The sequence below is a fragment of the Mirounga leonina genome, unplaced genomic scaffold, assembly GCF_011800145.1.
Source record: "Mirounga leonina isolate KUSES-001 unplaced genomic scaffold, KU_Mleo_1.0 Mir_166, whole genome shotgun sequence".
Classification (NCBI taxonomy): Eukaryota; Metazoa; Chordata; class Mammalia; order Carnivora; family Phocidae; genus Mirounga; species Mirounga leonina.
In genome coordinates, this window is record NW_023270418.1 from 26,400,518 (window position 1) to 26,419,722 (window position 19,205).

At 41.3% G+C, this 19,205-nt stretch overlaps 1 pseudogene; it reads right to left on the minus strand.

Annotated features, from left to right (window-relative positions):
* Positions 1-9,356, minus strand: part of LOC118016298 — a 10,465-nt pseudogene extending 1,109 nt beyond the window's left edge.
* Positions 9,357-19,205: the final 9,849 nt, after the last annotated feature.

Consider the following 19,205-nt stretch of genomic DNA (forward strand, 5'->3'; position numbering starts at 1 on the left):
TCTTTCTTTCTTTCTTTCTTTCTTTCTTTCTTTCTTTCTTTCTTTCTGGATCTCTCTCTCTTTCTTTTTGAAACACTAAAGCTTTTCTTCAGGAGAACTGATTACCTGATATAGGGTTTTTGTTGTTGTTTTATGCCAACAGCACTTAATTGAGTATAATGTAAAACAGCAAAATACATTAATCTCAGGAGCACAACTCAGTAAACTTGGGCAATATACATGTATTCATATAACCATCACACAGATCAACATATAGATGTCTATACCCCAGAAAAACCCCTCCTGTCCCTGTCCACACCATCATTCTTCCCCCACCCTCCAGGGGCAACCACTGTTCTGATTTCTCTTCCCAGAGGTTGGTTGTCTGTGTGAACTTTATATAAAGAAACTGTTTGATCTGGCTTCTCTCATTCCACATAGTATTTTTTGGGACTTGTCCATGTTGTTATATCATTAGTTCATCCCCTTTTAAATTGCTGAGTGTGGATGTACTACAGTTTGTTTATCCATTCCTCTGTTTATGCAGATTTGGGTTGTTTCAGTGTTGAGCTATCGTGAACAAAGCTGCTGTGAACATTCATGTGAAAGTTGTTTCCGGTGAACATACGCATTCATTTCTCATTCATACTGAGGAGAAGGAATTACTGGGACTTAGGGTAGGTGGAAACTTAACTTCATAAGAAATTGGCAAATGGTTTTCCAAAGTCATGCAATTTTATACTGATCATGCCAAGTGTCAAAGAATATGGAGAAACCAGAACTGTCATATGTTGCAAATGGGAATGTCAAATGGAAAACCATTTTGGAAAATAGTTTGGCAGTTGTTTAAAACTTTAAACATACACCTACCATAAAACCCTGCCATTCCACTCCCAGGTATTTGCTCAAGAGAAATGAAATAAATATGTTTACACAAAAAGTTGCGCACAAATATTCACAGCAGCTTTATTTGTATTAGGCAGAAGGTGGAAACAATTTAATGTCCTTTGACAGGTGAATAGATAAACAATTTCTGGTGTATTCATTTATCGGGATATTACTCAGCAATAAAAAGGAACTAATGACAAATGCAACAACATGGATGAATTTCAAAATAATTATGGTGACTAAAGCCAGATGAGAAAGGGTAAATGCTTTTAAATTGATTATGTAAAGTTCTAGAAAATTCAAACACACCTATGATGACACAAAGCAGATAAATGTTTGTGTGGGGATGGAGGGTGGGAGGCATGAATTACAAAGTACACGAAGAACCTTTTTGGGGTAGTGAATATATATATTCTTTATATTGATTGTGGTAATTGTGTGTGTGTGTGTGTATATATATATATATATATGGGTATATATAATGTGTGTGTGTGTGTATATATATATGGAAGACATACCAGATCTACACATACTTCTCTAGAAAATATGAGAGGAAGGAATAACTCTAGATTTATTTTTTTATTTTTATTATTTTTTTTAAAGCTAGCTCCATTGATGTTTTATGTAAAATAAGCAGCACATATTCAAAGTGGTTTGGAACTCATGCAACATCACTCATATTCTGTTGGCCAAAGTGGGTCACAAGGCCACCCCTGATTCAAGGGGCAGAGAAGTATATTCTGACTCTCAATGGGAAGATAATTTGTAGCTATTTATTTCATCACAGAGTGGTTGCTCTCGGAATGATAATATACACCCTTAATTTATTACAAGCTACCTTGAGTTAATTTTATACCATTTAACTTTCAATGTAAAATCCTTGTTTCTATTTTGAGTGTAATTCCATTTATTCTCTCCCTTTGACCTTCGTGTTACTATTGTCACTTATTTTGTCTTTGTGTTATGAACTGTATCAGACATTGTAATTATTTTAATTTAAGCTGTCAATAGTTTCTTAAACATTTTGAAAAAGCAGTCCTTTATGTTCATATATATTCACTCTTTTTTTAAAAAAGATTTTATTTATTTATTTGACAGAGAGAGACACAGTGAGAGAGGGAACACAAGCAGGAGGAATGGGAGAGGAAGACGCAGGCTTCCCGCTGAGCAGGGTGCCTGAAGCGGGGCTCAATCCCAGGACCCTGGGATCAGGACCTGAGCAAAGGCAGACGATTAACAACTGAGCCACCCAGGCACCCCCATATATACTCATTCTTTATGGTGTTTTTTTTTTTTTCCTTCCTATGGACCCAACTATCCTGGCACTATTTCTTTTATATTTTTATTTTAATATTTCTATTTGTTATTTCTTTATATTTATATTTTAATCATGTTTATGTAGTTTGGGTCTGCTGGCAACTTTTTCTCTCAGCTTTAATTTATCTGAAAACGTCTATTTAGTTGGATAGTCGTTCACTGTTGAATGCTATTTTCACTGGATATAGAATTCTGGGTTATTATTTGTCTTTTTTTCTTTTTCTTTTTTTAGCATGTGAAAGACATCATTCCATTCAAACATTTCTATTGTTCCTTTTCTCTGTGCCTTTTTTTTTTTTAAAGATTTTATTTATTTATTTGAGAGAGAGAGAGAATGAGAGACAGAGAGCACGAGAGGGAAGAGGGCAGAGGGGGAAGCAGACCCCCCGCTGAGCAGGGAGCCCGATGTGGGACTCGATCCCGGGACTCCAGGATCATGATCTGAGCCGAAGGCAGTCGCTTAACCAACTGAGCCACCCAGGCGCCCCTTCTCTGTGCCTTTTTGTGCTACTCCAATTACATGTATGTTGGATCATTTGCTTTTTTCCAACTGTTTTTGGTTTTTAAATATTTTTTCCTCCCTCTGCTTCAGTTTGGATCATTTCTGTTGACTTGTATTTGTGTTTATTGACTCTCTATTTTGCTGTATCCAATCTGCTCCATTTCAGATACTGTGCTATATAGTTCTAAAACTTGTATTCTGTTAGATTTTTTTGTTTCTCTGCCTTAATTCCCCATCTGTTTACCCATTTAATCCTTTTCTTCTAAATTCTTTAACATATTTCCACAGCAGTTATTGCAAAGTCATGTAATTCCAACATCTGGATCATCATGCATCTGTGTGAATTTTTCTTTTGGTTTTGAATCCTAGTCACTGCCTTTTTCATATGTAGTAACTTTTTTATTGTGTGCTGGACTTTCGGGATGGCATGTTGTAGATATTCTGTAAGGCAAAATTACAAAAAGAACCATAATTATTTGCTGTTCTTTTCTGCTGGTTCAAAAAAATCTTGTTATGAGGGCCCATACCAATGAATTTAGCTCAATTAATTTTAAAAAAAATTTTTAAAAGATTTCATTTATTTGAGAGAGAGAGCTTACTTGCCTGCAAGAGCATGGGGAGGGACAGAGGGAGTGGAGAAGCAGACTCCCCCCTGAGCAGGGAGCCCGAGGTGGAGGGCTCGATCCCAGGACCCCAAGTCATGACCTGAGACAAAAGCAGACTCTTAACCAATTGAGCCACAGAGGCGCTCCACTAGCTCAATTTAAAGCCGAGTTCTCTAATTTTTCATTTAGAAACTTACAGTATTTGCTGTTATAACTTTATAGAACCTTTTAAATTATTTCATGTATAAGAATTCTCTTGGTTTGAATTTGCAGTTGACCTATCTTGGTATATATGTATCTAACCCTAATAAAACTCCACTAATAGATCTGGAGAAAATGAGGGTTGGTAGTACGTGAGCAGGAAGAGAATCAGCTTTGCTTTGCAGGGCAAGATAACAGCAAGGTTGTGACTAGGTCTTCCTGCAGGGCAGGAAGCTCCATTATACAGAGAAAGAGATGGTACCTGAGCTAGCAAGGGAGGCTCAGTGGGGTTGAGCTGTGAGGGACTCAGAGCCACCCAGAAGGGAAGGTTGTTCTCTTTCTCATTCTTTTTCAATTAGCGCCACAGTTTTAAGCCTAGGTGGATAAGAAACTCAGTTCTGGGCTGTAATCCAATTGGCAATATAATTTGGCATCCCACAGTTCAAATGTTAGGCTTCTTTTTTTATTATCAGCCCTAATGCTGAAAGAGTAAGATGTTTTTATTTTTTTTAAATGTTTTACGTGAGTTACCTCATTTGAGGTTTTTTTTTTTAAAGATTTTATTTATTTATTTGACAGAGAGAGACACAGCGAGAGAGGGAACACAAGCAGGGGGAGTGGGAGAGGGAGAAGCAGGCTTTCTGCAGAGCAGGGAGCCTGATGCAGGGCTTGATCCCAGGATTCTGGGATCATGACCTGAGGCGCAGGCAGATGCTTAATGACTGAGCCACCCAGGCGCCCAAGGTTTATTTTTTATTTATTTTTAATTTAAAAATTTTTTAGAGAGAGAGAAGCAGGGGGAGGGGTCGAGGGAGAGTGAGTGAGAGAATCCCAAGCAGGCTCCACACTCAGGACAGAGCCTGACGCTGGGCTTGATCTCACAACACTGAGATCATGACCTGAGCTGAAATCAAGAGTTGGATGCTCAATTGACTAAGCCCCCACCCAGGTGCCCCGAGAGTAAGATATTTTTAAAAGAATAGTAATTTATAATCCCTGATTTTTATTCTGTGTTTTGACCAAGACTTTAGGAAATATATGCCATTTAATTTCCTTAGACTGGCCAGTGCCTTTAGAAGCAACCACCTACCATCCAGTCTTGAATTACTCATGCCTTACTTATCACTCATTATGTGACAGAGACCTCATAGTTCTCAAAGCTTTGCCTTTTCTAGACATCACATTTCAGGATCATAAGCTACTGGTTGTTTCACTACTGTGAGCTATGGGATAAAGGAGTATTAGTCTGCATCCTGTGTTGTAATACTAGATATATTCTTGCAGTTTCAGTCTGACTCAGACAAGAGAGCCAATTCTGTGAGGATTAGTTTTATGTGTCAACTTAACTGGGTCATGAGGTACCCAAATGATTTGGTTAAACACTATTCTGGGTGTGTCTATGAGGGTGTTTTTGGATGAGATAACATTTGAATTGGTAGCTGAGTAAAGCAGATTGTCCTCTTCAATATGGGTAGGTCTCATCCAATCTGTTGAAGACCGGAATGGAACAAAAGACTGAGTAAAGAAGCATTCACTCTCCCTTCCTGACCAACACTAAGGTGAGACATAGGTTTCTTCCTGCCTTTGGACTTGGACTCAGATTGGAACTTACCCAATCCGCTCTCCTGGGTCTCCAGCTTGCTGACTGCAGATGGTGGGACTTCTTAGCCTCCATAATTATCTGACCCAATTCCTTATTATATATATATACATATATATATATATATATATATGTATATATATAATTTTTGGCATAGAGTCAAAGTAGCTAGGAATACAACTTGATTCCTCCAATTTTTCCAATGGTTTCTTTCCTGCAACAATCCTGCTACTGATTTCTGTATCAATTAGTTTTCTTAGCTGTAAGCAACTGATATAGATTGTCCAATTTAATTAGAAAAGGGATTTATTGAAACGATATTGGGTAGCTCATAGATTAGCAGGAAGGCTGGAGAAGTGAAGCCATTTCAAACCGAGAAGAGGATGCTTACAGGCTGAAAGACTAGAACTCTTGCCCCAACCACAGTACCAACACAGGACGTTGGTTACTGACTCTGGCACCTGCATAAACTAGGTGGGGTTTCCTTTTAAGTTAAGACTGTTAGAATTTGCTGGGCGCCTGGGTGGCTCAGTTGGTTAAGCAACTGCCTTTGGCTCAGGTCATGATCCTGGAGTCCCGGGATTGAGTTCTGCATCGGGCTCCCTGCTCAGCAGGGAGTCTGCTTCTCCCTCTCCCGCTCCCCCCTCTTGTGCTCTCTCTCTCTCTCAAATAAATAAATAAAATCTTAAAAAAAAAAAAATAAAATTTAAAGACTGTTAGAATTTGCTGATGGGTTGGATGTGAGACAATGAGAGGAATAAGAAAATGAGGACGATTTATTTATTTATTTATTTATTTATTTATTTATTTTGCCTGGCCAACTTGGTTCTCCAGGTGGTACAGGAGAAGATTTGGGAGAAGCAGTTTTGGGGGTGGGGAATCAAGACTCCTATTTTGGGTATGTTATGCTTGGAAAATGTACTAGCCAAGTGGGATTAGGGCTCCCTCTCCCTCTCTCATCCTTCTTCCTCTTTATGCATGGGCTTCCTTCTCTGTCTTCTACTCCTCTATTTCATGTGGCTGGAGTCATGCCTTCTACAAAATGCAAGTTTAATATCTTTTAGTTTTACTCAGTAGACACTACTTTATATATGTCTTTTGGCTTCAGTTAGTAGAGAATTTTAGACTACTTCTCATTTCACTAATAATATTCCCAGAGGACTCTGATCTTTGCTTGAAAAGCCCATGTGTATTCCAGTGACACTTGACCAGGTGGCAGGTGAAAGAGCGGGCCATTTCCCTAAATACGGGAGAGGTGGTTTGTAGAAAATAATCAGAACAATAAAAAAGTAATCTGGTTCTTCATGGTTTTGTAGAATGCTGATCATCGCAACTGCAGATAATCGCTGTGGCAGAGTCCGTATTGCTTAGCAAATATTCCATTTGCTCTTTTACCTTTAGTGGCCCCCTTCTAGTGAGGCAGGACTGTCTGGCTCCTTCTAACTAGTGGGCTGCAGTAGCAAAGGTCCATTATGATTCTGTAGCTTCTTATCCCCTGCTGTGATGACGTGCAGTCTGCATTGTCAACAGGGCAGCTACAAAATGGCGGAGATTCTTTAAGCTTGGGTCTCCAGGTGACTACATGCAGCAGGGCCCCCTGCTGATTTGCATGGTGGGGGGGGAAGTATTGTGAACAGTTTGGGAGCTGAGTGTTGCCAGAGCAAATCTGGCCTCTTCTGACTAAACCAAACCTGCACATTGATTTTCATGATCTTCCTTAATCCTTCTTTCTATAATTCTTTCAAATAGGAAGTATTAATTTTTTTATCAAAAGAAACTGATGTTCCGAAAGGGTAGGACATTACCTGAGAAGGTAATTCCGTTTATGACTGTTTGCTGAATGTCTACCGTTGCTGACTTTGCAGCCCATAGGAATGAGCTTATTGAGAACAGTGACTGTCATGAGTCAGGTGCTGTGTTTAAGAGGAGGAGAAACAGAAGAATTGGAGATCCAGAAGGTAGAGAATCACCACTTGAAAGGCAGGTAATAGAACCCTGGAGATATTGGGAACCATTTGGGGAGACATAAATCAGGGAGTAGTCAAAGGAATCACCCCTCCTTTTACTATTCTAACCTTTATCAATGGGAAATTCCACTGGGTTCATGGTTTTTTTCATTCACTTCCTCACAATAAGTTGGCAGGTTATCCATACCATAAAAGAAAAAAAATTCCTGACGGTCCTCCCATTAGTATGATTCCCAGCTATCATCTTCCACAGAGAATATAAGTTGAAATCAATGAGCACTGAGATGATAGGATAAAGAAGGAGAAACTGGGGAACTTAAATATGGTTGAGCTGGGGATGGGGGTTTGGATGTGGTAGTCAGTTCACTTACGACTATGTTAACTTGTAGCTCTGTGATATCAGAGTGTAGCCCCCAAACCCTGAGAATTTGGAGGTGGGGTAAAGATGGAGAAGGCAAGAAAAGAGAGGTAGAGGGAGTCATCTAAGCAAACTTCACAAACCTTGTGGTTTTCCCTAAACTAAACTAAACTAAACAAACAAAAAAAGCAGGTAGTTCTTCTCATCACTTCTCGGGTGTCGCTGAAAGCCACCATTCTTTTTTTTTTTTTTTTTTAAGATTTTATTTATTTATTTGACAGAGAGAGAGATAACGAGAGCAGGAACACAAGCAGGGGGAGTGGGAGAGGGAGAAGCAGGCTTCCTGCAGAGCAGGGAGCCCGATGTGGGACTCGATCCCAGGACCCTGGGATCATGACCTGAGCCGAAGGCAGACGCCCAACGACTGAGCCACCCAGGCGCCCGAAAGCCACCATTCTTGAGGGCAAGCACCACACGGTGTTGATACTTATCAGAGCACGAAGATCTGGGGAGAAAAAGGGTTAAGATGAAGGACTCTTACCTGCATTCTTTGGGAACTGGATTTTACCAATGACTTTTCTGAATGCAGCTTTTACATCTTTGTTCCTCAGACTGTAGATCAAGGGGTTCACCATGGGGATGACCACGGTGTAAAAGACAGACACAACCTTCTCTTCCTCTGGGGATTGGTCTGAGTTACTTCTCTGGTACATGAAGGCAAATGTCCTGAAGAAGAGGACAACAGTGGTGAGGTGGGAGGTATAGGTGGAGAAAGTCTTGGCTTGCCCACCAGCAGACTTCACCCTCAGGATGGCTCTGATTATGAGCATATAAGAGACCACGATGGTCATGACATTGGCCAGGAACATGAACTTGGCAAAAAAGAGGATGACAATCGCGCTTTGTGTCATGTTGTTGCAGGTGAGCTTCAGCAGGGGCGGGAGGTCACAGAAGAAGAGGGTGAAGGTGCATGTGGTATGCAGATGACCCCTGATACCCCACAGACATAGGCTGCAGCCAACAATCCCCTGCAGGTGCTTGGAGTCATGGCCAGGTTATAACGCAATGGGTGGCTAATGGCAACAAAGTGGTCATAGGTGATGACCGTCTTGCTTGTGGCCAGTGTGGCCAGGATCTGAGGGGGTGATGACTGAGGAGTAGCAGGCATCCAGCAGGGCGAGATGGCTCGGGAAGAAGTACATGGGGGTGTGGAGTTGGAGATCCACTTGGATCAGAATGATCGTCCCCACATTCCCCAGAAGGGTGACAATATAGAAAATGAGAAACATCAGGGATAGGGGGCCTGCCAGTTCAGGGGTGATCTGTGAACTCCGTCACAGCAGTGAGATTTTTTTTTTTTGGGCCATAGACTCGATGTAGCTAGGTGGTAGGAAGAGGAGAATGGAATTGGAGATTCCAGAACTGAAGGCCTTTGCTTTCTTCAGTGTCAGATGTTAGGTGAATACCTCAGATAGTCTCTGCTCAGAGAGAGAAGAAAATGTTTACCATCTTGAGAATCCACAACTAGCAGTTACTATGAAAGGCTTTTACCTATCTCTGTGCCCCTCCTGTGGGTCAGTATTTCTTCAAATTTGCTTGCTTGTTGTCTTTAAGACCAGAGAACCTTAGACTATCAAGACTGGAAAGGACCATTGTAGCATCTCTCTATTCTGGAATATCCCCAACAAATTGTGTAGTCCAGTGTACCCCAGGGCTGCATCAGATGGCCTCTTGGGCTGTGCTCAGTACAGCTGCTTGTGGGGTAGCTCATTAGCCTGTGGTGTGAATGGTGCCTCCAAAATTGTCAGATGCAGGGCCTTGCGCTACCGCTTTCTGTGATGGGGACTTCTGGGGACACTCTATCTTTGGAAAAGTCTCCCTGTTGGGAAAGCCACATTACTTTTTCTGCATCTTCTACACAGTGATATAGTCTACACATTGATACTATGTTGAGTAAAATCCCTCTCTCCCAAGACAGTGTTAACAATCACTTTTATCTAATCTCATCTCCAAGTCAAACATTTCCAGTTACTTCTGTAATTCTTTGTGAGTGCTCTCATCATCTACTTCTGCTCTCCTACAAATCAGGTCATGGTCTGTCTTGGATTTCTTTCCCTAGGGTCTGAGAAAGAAAGTGATTCTGTGGAAACCATTAGATTTATGGAGCCCTTATTCTGTGTCAGACATTTCCTTTTCACATTAACTTAGCGGTTCCTCTCAATAATCCTGGAATAACCATTAACACCTTCAAGAAGGTGTGGAAATCGATACATATCCCATTTATTGCTTGGCGGTAGCCTGAGCCTGGACTACCCCAGTTCCTCCCATTGCTTCCATCTTTTTTGACCTGTGCTCTCTCACCCGGGTCTAGTGGAGACTGAAGATGGAAGGAAGTCCTAGATTACTTCAGTGAATTCTCCGGACATTAAGAACAGGAGTTTAGGCAGCTTTCTTCCAGAACTCTGTTATTACTGTGATTTTTTTTTTCTGTGCTCCAACCATCTGCTTCTTTCTGTCCCTTTCTCAAGTGAGTTTCCTATCATTTTTATCTTCCCTATTTCCTTTAACTCTGACATGTACATAGTCATGGCTTATCACTCCTTAGAGGTCCATCACTGTTAGTACCATGAGGAACTGAAAAGTTATTTCAGGATTCCCTCGTTCAAATACTTTACAAGGAGAATTTTTTTATTTATCCAGCTGCCTTTTTTGGCGGGGAGGTGACAGTCCAAAAGTTAAAAAGTTGAAAGCATGTAGTCAGCCCACATATTAACTGTCTGCTATATCCAAAGGGATAAAACAGCTTTCATACCTTCCGCTGGGCTGTGAATGGGGCTGGTATCTGACATCTCTTCAAGACCTGTCCTTACTCAGTTTGGAACTTTTTAGTACAAACATCCTAAAATTGTACCCAAATCTATAATTTCGTTCTATGACTCAGTAACTCCTTCTTTCATGGCAGTATTCTCCATCTTTTATTTAGCCAAGAAAGTTTTTCTTTTTCCTCCTTTCCACAGACATGTAAATTTAGAGATAAGGACTCCATGCTTTAGCTGCACCTTGCTTAACTAGATGTTTTCCGAGGACTCTTTTCTTGCTGTGCCTATCTCTGAATCATAAGATTACAAATATGAGTTTCTTTGAGGCTGTTAATATATTACTCTGAATGCTTCGAAAAAATGAATGCTTCAATAATTTGAACTAAATGACCAATGAATTCAGATTTCTATCATGTTTAATCATATGCTTCACAGACCTATAGCAATATCCCACTGCTTGGTAGGATTTGGGCTGTCATGATTGGCCAATCACAGCACCTTTTTTTTCCCAGAATGGTCATAACCTTTCAGTCCAGCCCTTGGACATGCTCCACAACACTGGTATTGAAACTGAGATTGAAATTATTTATTTGAGACTCACACACACACACACACACACACACACACACCAGCAGGGGGAGAGGGAGAGGGAGAAGGAGGCTCCCTGCTGAGCAAGGAGCCTGATGTGGGGCTTGATCCCAGGACTCTGGGATCATGACCTGAATTGAAGGCAGATGTTTAACTGACTGAGTCACCCAGGCACCCCTCCCCTCCACACTTGTTGAAAGCACCCACGACCCTCAGCAGAGACCCCGGACCTCATAGACCCACAGAACCTGGAGTTGGAAAGGACCTGGGTGATGTGGTTCTGTAATTTTCCAGCTCTGCTACCCAGAGGCCCCCGCCTTCCCAGAGCTGCCAACTCACCCATCTTCAAAGGAAGCAGCAATTCCTTGAACTCTTGTCAACAACCAGGTGCTTCATTTCATTTTGTTTGGAAAGGGAATTCGATGTTAAAAAGAGATTTGAATGCACCTGGTCTACTATGTTCTCTTCATTTGGCAGAGGGAAAAATTGAAGCCCAGAGAAGAAGCAACTTTTACCCAGTGTGTCAGGGAACATTCCCTCCCCAATTTATCCTGGTGGGGGCTCGACACTAGAATCCTATTTAGAGCCTCAGGAAAGGCCACGGAGTCTTTAAAGAACAAACCAGAAGTGACAAGCCCAGGATGGGGCCACAGGGATGGGAGGGTTGCTGGGACATTCAGAGGTCAGGTTCAGGGCCCCCCACTCTTCATCTCCCTCACTGCACTTCCCTCCCGTGACATCCATTTCCACATTCTCTTCTCAAAAGCTGCCCATTACAAGTATCTTTCTTTCTGACCTCACCAGTTGAGACAACCTCCTCAGAGGGGTCCAGGCCCATCCTTGGTTCTTGCTCTGAATACTTGGTTACTCAACAGTATGGCTGTCTGGAGAGTAATAATATCTGAACACCAACTATTATTCCCGGCACTCAGCCTATGTGTTACTGATTCCTGCAATCCTTGGCAAGGTATATATATTCCTAGGCCTGCTTTACAGAAGACAGAGTTGAAGCTTTGGGAAGGTAGCTTGTCCACAAGGTCGCACTGTTCAAAAATTTGGAAAACACATTTAATAGTCTTGGGAATATATTTGATCTCCCAACATAGTTACAAGATTCACATTACCGCATAGAAGAAGAGCTGTTCCTTTTGTTCTTATGAAGGACTTCTGTGAAGCACTGTTGATATTTTCTGTTTTCTTTGCAGATCCAAGGAGATGGCTACTGTGGCAATCTGAAAATGATAGAAAATGCAATGATCTCATCGTCTTTAGGCTGGCTGTACACATATGCTGAAACCCCCCTTCAAATACGCTTCCAGCGGCTGGCAGAGCCAGACTGTGTGCCCAGTTTACCCAGCGTCGCTGGATGGAATTCAGAGCTTGCAACCTACAGGTCCTCCAGGTGGCTAACTGTTTTGCCTTCTTGCTCAAAGAACCCAATTAAGATCATCGTGTTTCCAAATCAATGAGTTTTCTGATCCAATTGAATCCTTTGGTGGTTTTAACATCTATTTATAGAATTCACCTAGGATGGTGCTTATGTGCGAAGGTGATAATGAAAAATGGAAGACAGACTCTTTTTCCATGATTCACTATGATGATTTACCTTACAGTGGGAGCTGTGTGAGCCTGGACTTGTCTGCTGAACACAAAATGAGAGGCGAGGGCTTCTGGGAGAAGGTAGCCTCCTCCTGTCAGAGCCGACTCAGGGGTATTATAGCCCCTCTCTCTCCACCTGGGGAAGAAAACAGTGAGTCTGGGGTTTAAAAAGCTCAGGAGGATAAGTGGAAGACCCTGAATGATGTCATTGCCCATGTTCCTCAGGGAATGAATATTGTCACCTTCATGTCACTTCTTCCAGGGCTGGGAAAAAAAAAAAACAACCAAACAACTGAGAGAGAATTCAGACTAATGTTGACACATCACAGATGAAGAAACAGGTCCAGAAGGGCCACATGCCTCTCCCGAGCTCCCGAGCTCACGTAGCTTCCCAGCTGTCAGATGGAGGTCGTGTGGGCTGGTGAGAAGTGATGGGTGAGGGTGGCTATGGTGGGGAGGAGGAACTGGGACTAGGAACTGTGGCATGTTCCATCAGGTCGTCTTCCCTATTAGTCTGGTTTGCCCACGGTTGCTTCCTTCTAGACCCAATTTAAGCCTCACCACTTCTGGGAAGCCTGACTGGACCCCATGTCAAGTTCCTCCGCCCTCAGAAGGACACACAATGCTTACCTTTCCATTTTATATTGTGGCAGGGTCTTGAGCATCAAGCCGTAAACACCTGCCTTCCAGAATATTCTGTGGGGTAGTGAGCAGTCCTACAGTGTATGTAACTTAGAAACAAAGGAAGACCACCTTACTGGTGGAAAATCGGTAAAAAGAACAGAGCAGGGTGCCTCCAATCCCATTTTGTTGTTGCTGAGGAGAAGGGGGGGGTAGTTTCATCCATCCATGTATTGCTAACAATATGGCTTAGTTTAGCTTATTTTTGGATTATATGTATATAGACATGCACACTATTGTTTTTTAAATAAGATAAATGTTTATTTCAATCCTACATAAAAGAAGCCTGGAGATAAGGTAGCCCATGGCTGGTATGGTGGATTAAAAATGTCATCAGGGGCTTAGCCTTCTCTGTGTTTCTTCTCTGCTGCTTTCTGAGCATGGTTTCCAGCTTCAAGGTTAGTTTATGGTCCATAATGGCTATCAGGCTCCAGCCATCACATCCACACTCCAGATCAGAAGAATAAAAAAAAACTAAAGATAAGTGTTTTGAGTTTTATGCTATTACAATGCTTTTTTTTTTTTTAAGATTTTATTTATTTATTTGAGAGAGAGAGAATGAGATAGAGCACGAGAGGGGGGAGGGTCAGAGGGAGAAGCAGACTCCCCGCCGAGCAGGGAGCCCGATGCGGGACTCGATCCTGGGACTCCAGGATCATGACCTGAGCCGAAGGCAGTCGCCCAACCAACTGAGCCACCCAGGTGCCCTATGCTATTACAGTGCTTTATGAACATTTTTGTACCTGTATCCAGATGGGCACGGGCAAGAGTTTCTCCGTTGTGTATACCTAGGTCACTGGAATATCTGGGTCGGTGGTTATGTGTATATTTGACTTTGAAAGGTTAATGCCAAAATATTTTACAAAATTAAACTAATTTGATACTACTACTACTAAATTAGTTAATTTATACTACTCTTTTCATCTCTTTGTCAATAGAGTGGTGTCATACTTTAAAATTTTTGCTAGTCTAGTGAGCATATTGTGTTTTTAATTTGCATTTTCCTGATTACTAATGAGAATAAGCATCTCTTCATAGGTAGTGGTTATTTGAACAGTCTCCTTGTGACTGGCTCAAACACTGCTTGAGTGTTTGTGCTATCTTTTCTCAATCACTTTTCTTTTTCTTTTAACCCTTCCCCCTCTTAATCACTTTTATGTATACACATACACACACAAGATAGTAGTTGTGATTGTGTACCTTAAAAATATTTTCTCCCACTTTGTGTCTTAATTTTTCATCTTCTTTTTAAATATAAGCTGAAGTTTCTCTCTCTTTTTATTTATTTATATTTTTAGAGTAGGCTCCACATCCGATGGGGGGGCTTGAACTCACAACCCTGAGATCAAGAGCTGCATGCTCTACTGACTGAGCCAGCCAGGCACCCCAATTTCCATTTTCTTCTTCTTTTTTTTATTTGACAGAGAGAAAGAAAGCACAAGCAGGGGGAGCAGCAGAGCGAGAGGGAGAAGCAGGCTCTCCGCTGCACAGGGAGCCCAAAGTGGGACTTGACCCCAGGACCCTGGGATCATGACCTGAACCGAAGGCAGATGCTTAACCATCTGAGCCACCCAGGCGCCCCAATTTTCATCTTCTTAATCATGTTTTTGATCAACAGAACCTCTTTAATGAATACTGACACAATTAGGAATATTTAAATTTATGATTAATGCCTTTTGTTTTGTATATAAGAAATTCTTCCATATAATGAGGTCATGAGAATATTCTCCTCTGTTATTTTATAAAATGTTTGTTAATTTGCCTTTCATATTTAGTTCTTGATTCTACTTTGAATTTATTTGGAGTGAGGTCCAGGACTGCATCAGTCAGGGTCCTTACAGGTAACAGATGCTACATTTGATTTGGGTAATTTGAGGAGGGTTTAGTAAAACCACTATTTAAAAAGATGTGGACAAGATTTAAGAAAACCAGGATGAGATGAGTCAGTGCCCCACAGCTAGTGACAGAGAGGAGCCATTACCAGTCCTCCAAGTAGTGATTTCTACTGAACCTCTGTGACCTTCAACCAGTGGCTTCCAAGGTCACTGTGTTCAGCTGCCTCAAGCCAGCAGAATGGGAAGGAGCATGGCTTGGAAATGGTCCACAACATTTAATCAAGCATTCTGCTGGCTAAAAACTCAGCTCTATGTCCATACTTAGCTGCAAAGGAGGCTGGGGAAAGTAGTCTGGCTGTATATCCAGTCCTAGCTGAATAACAGTTTGTTTGGGGTCAGAGGACAGACTGCAGAGGCAGCTCCTAAGATGGCCCTGGATGATTCTGCCTTCTGGTATTCATGTCTTTGAGTAGTTCCTCTCTCTCGAGTATGGCTTGGATTTAGTGACTACCTTCAGTAAATACAATGTGATGGGATGTTACTTCTGAGATTAGGTTTCAAAAGGACTACAGCGTCTGTCTTTAGCACCTGCTCTGATGAAAGTCATGTTGTGAGTTTCCCTATGGAGAGGACCACGTAGCAAGGAATGGGCATATTTGGCCAACAGTGGGGAAGGACTCAAGTCTTGTCAACATGACTAGAGCCCTGGGCAACATCTTAATAAGTTTTGTGAGAGACCCTGAGCCAGAGACTAACTAATCCAACTAACCTGTGCCTGGATTCCTGACCCACAGAAACTGTACGATATGTTTGCTGCCCCACATTAAGTAGGCTCCACACCCAATGTAGGGTTTGAACTCACAACCCTGAGATCAAGAATTGCATGATCTACCAACTGAGCCAGCCATGGGCCCCTAAGCTACCAATTAACAGCAATATATAACTAATATATCCTTATAGGGTGATGCTCTTGATGACACACATAGTTTCAATACTCTGCTTACTTCTTAGGGTTCTTATTTTCCCTCAGATGTTTAGCCTTTGATTTCTTAGTGTCTTTTCACCTTTTTATTTATTTTTTTTTTCATGTTTTTCAGGGTTGCTAAAGCATCATAGGGTTGTTAAATACATGTAAAAGTTTCTTGTTAGAAAAACCTTAGTCCACCATATTGCCAGAAATGGAAGTCCTATTCATTTCTATCTTCTTCTTGCTTTTCATTAGATATTTACTTAACACCTACTGTGAGTCAGAAGATTCACTAAAAATGGCAGACAATCTTTGCTTGCATGGGGGTGGTGACAAAGAACATTCTCCTGGGGGCAGGGATTAAAAACAAACTATTGTTAAGTGTCTTGAAGAATAAATAACAGAGTAGGGGGATGGGAAATGGTAGGCAATAAGGGATCTATTATTTTAGATATGGTGGTCAAGAAAGGTTTCTCCAAAATGAGGCAACACTTCAACAGAGACCTGGATAAAGTAAAGAAGTAGGTCCTGTAGGTTGATTAAGGGGGAAGAATGATTTGTGCAGACAGTTTCTCTTTTGTAGGTGTGCAAAAGATGTTGGGAAGAAGGCATGAGTTTCTCCTGACCTTATTCCTTTTATTCAGAGAAGTTGAATACAGAGAACTTGGACTTACTCCCTGGTTGGTAGATCTGAGAATCAGTGTTGCTTTCATTCTCTCAAGTGAACTTGGGCTTACTGCCTGGTAGGTAGATCTGAGAATCAGTGTTGCTCTCATTCTGTCAAGCGTCAACAGAGCTACCTTGTCTAGGGCAAGCCTTATGGCTGATTCTGACCTAAATGCCCTGGTGGCATCTTAGTTGTCACCGAGAATAGGGTCTCTTCAGCCCAGCTCAGTGTATATTCTGAATGAATCTTCATGGAATGTCCTTTACAGGGAATCTCTTCCAGCTTTCATTTGGTGGCTTAGCCAAGAACCTGCAGGTGCATAGGCATTTGTGAAAAGTAAGAGCCTCTCTTTGTTAAAGTGGTCTTTCATTTTATTTCATCTTGTGGAGACCTCTCCATCAACCATTGAATGTTTTTTTTTCACACGACTTCCAGTTCCGAAGCAAGGAAACCATTTTTTTTTTTCCCTGATTCCTGGAGAAAGAGCCTAATGAGTAAGGCTATTTTCCCTTAAGTGATTCTGTACCAAAGAAGGGATGGTTGTGTATAAATGGCATTCAAAAGTGATATAAGAGAGTAGATAAGAGTGGAATTTCTGGAACCAGATTTCATGATCTCAAATCATGGCCTTCTATGGCTTTTGTAGCTTCTGAGACCTTGGGCAACTTATTTTAACTTCTCTGTGTCCTAGTTTACTCATCTCTAAGTGGGGATAGTAATTGCACGTACATCATAGAGTTGTTAAGCATCATAGGGTTGTTAAATACATATAAAAGTTCTTAGAATAGTGTCCGGCATATAATAGGTGCTCTGTAAGACTTAGCTATCATCATGATTATTATTTTCTTATTAGTAGCTAGGGCAATGAGTTGCCACGTCGTTTAGATTGTAACAGAGGCCCACTCAGATTATCTAGTAGAATGTGGGTCTATGGCTAAGATTCTTATGCTTCAAAAGGGATATAAGGATTTCTTGGGGACCTATAGAGCGCCCTAGAACTCATTCTGGAACATAATTCAAGACCTGAAAGATCTAATGCAGCATGAGGGACCAGGTTATATTGCTGCCTCCTCAGCACCTGATATTTGCTCATTTTCTCTCTGGTCTGCGCATTAACATGACTCAACCATTTTCTCCATAACTAATTATAATTTGTGAGTCTCCTTTCTCAAATAACTTCATCTTTTCCCATATTTTTCAGTTTAGACCCTCAAGAGGGAGATAACTTTATTGTTATGCTTAATAATTATTGTATAACTCTAGAGCATGTCATGGCTCTCTATTCTGTTCATGCATCGATGAAAGCTGGGTCAGGGGCTTTTTCTAGTTTGATCACCTGAAGGTCAAGGTCAAGTGCTAGAACAGTGGTTACCTAAGCAAAGAGCTCTAGGTGGGGAAGTTTCTCCTATAATGAGAGTATGATAAAAGTATATAGATACTGGGGGTGGAGCAAGATGGCGGAGGAGTAAGAGACCTGGATTTCGTCTCCTCTCAGGAATTCAGCTGGATAGGGATCAAACCATCCTGAACACCTATAAACTCAACAGGAGATCGAAGAAAAGAATAGCAACAACTCTCTGAACAGAAAAGCGACCCCTTTCTGGAAGGTTATGTCCTTGAAATGTCTGAGCTAAAAATCATTGGTGGCATTATTATGCATCATAGAAATTGTGTTTCTAAGAAATAAAAAATAAATGTCTCTGAAAACTATGTTTAAAAAAAAAGTATATAGATACTGAAACCCAGAGCTTTCTTTATTTAAAGGGTGGATGGAATCAGTGTGTGTGAGTGCAGATCTGCTAGAATATGCTGAAGAACTCCTCTCCATTAAAGATCTACAAGTATCCTTTGAGTCTCATGACTAAGCTTGAACTAGTTCTCAAAGGGGAATTTAGTGTTGGATCCTGAACACTAAACACAGTGTGTCTTAAGGAAGCAAGAAAACTACTGTGGCTGCCCCTCAGTGCAATGGGAAGCAGGGGATGGAAACTGCCAGGGTTCTTTCTTAGTCTGTTATTGCTGATTCCCTTTGAATAACTGCTTCATTTTTGTATCTCTCTTGACCTCTCTACCTTGGCCAGCCTGGCCTCCTATTCTGAATCTCTTTTACATGTTCAACTTCATAATGCCCAGGGAAAAATGTTTATTAAACCTACACTGGGTCAGGTACTCATTTCTGAACCAATCAACTGTAGGTGCGGTGGTGGGCCATTTTAATACAATGATTGTTCCCATATGGAGGGTCATGGAGGACCAACTTCTCATAAAATTAAGATCTGGCAGAGGGGTTCTTTGGGCACACAACAATATATTCAATAAAAAGACATCTTTTGGTTATCCTTGACCATATGGGATGCAGATAAGTGCACCCCCACCCCAACTAAACACCCATGTTTGTTTTATTTCTTGGGTGAAAAGGATTGAGTTATTCATCTTCCTCAGTTCACTGTCTTTCATTATCACTTGTTTGTGATCTGTTTCATTTTTGTTAATGGCCATGGAATTGTGGCAACACCCATGGTGAAACTGAGGGAAAGTGGAGGGAAGAGAACAATATATATTGAACAATGGGTTTGTGCTAGGAGCTTTCTTTCTTTCTTTCTTTCTTTCTTTCTTTCTTTCTTTCTTTCTT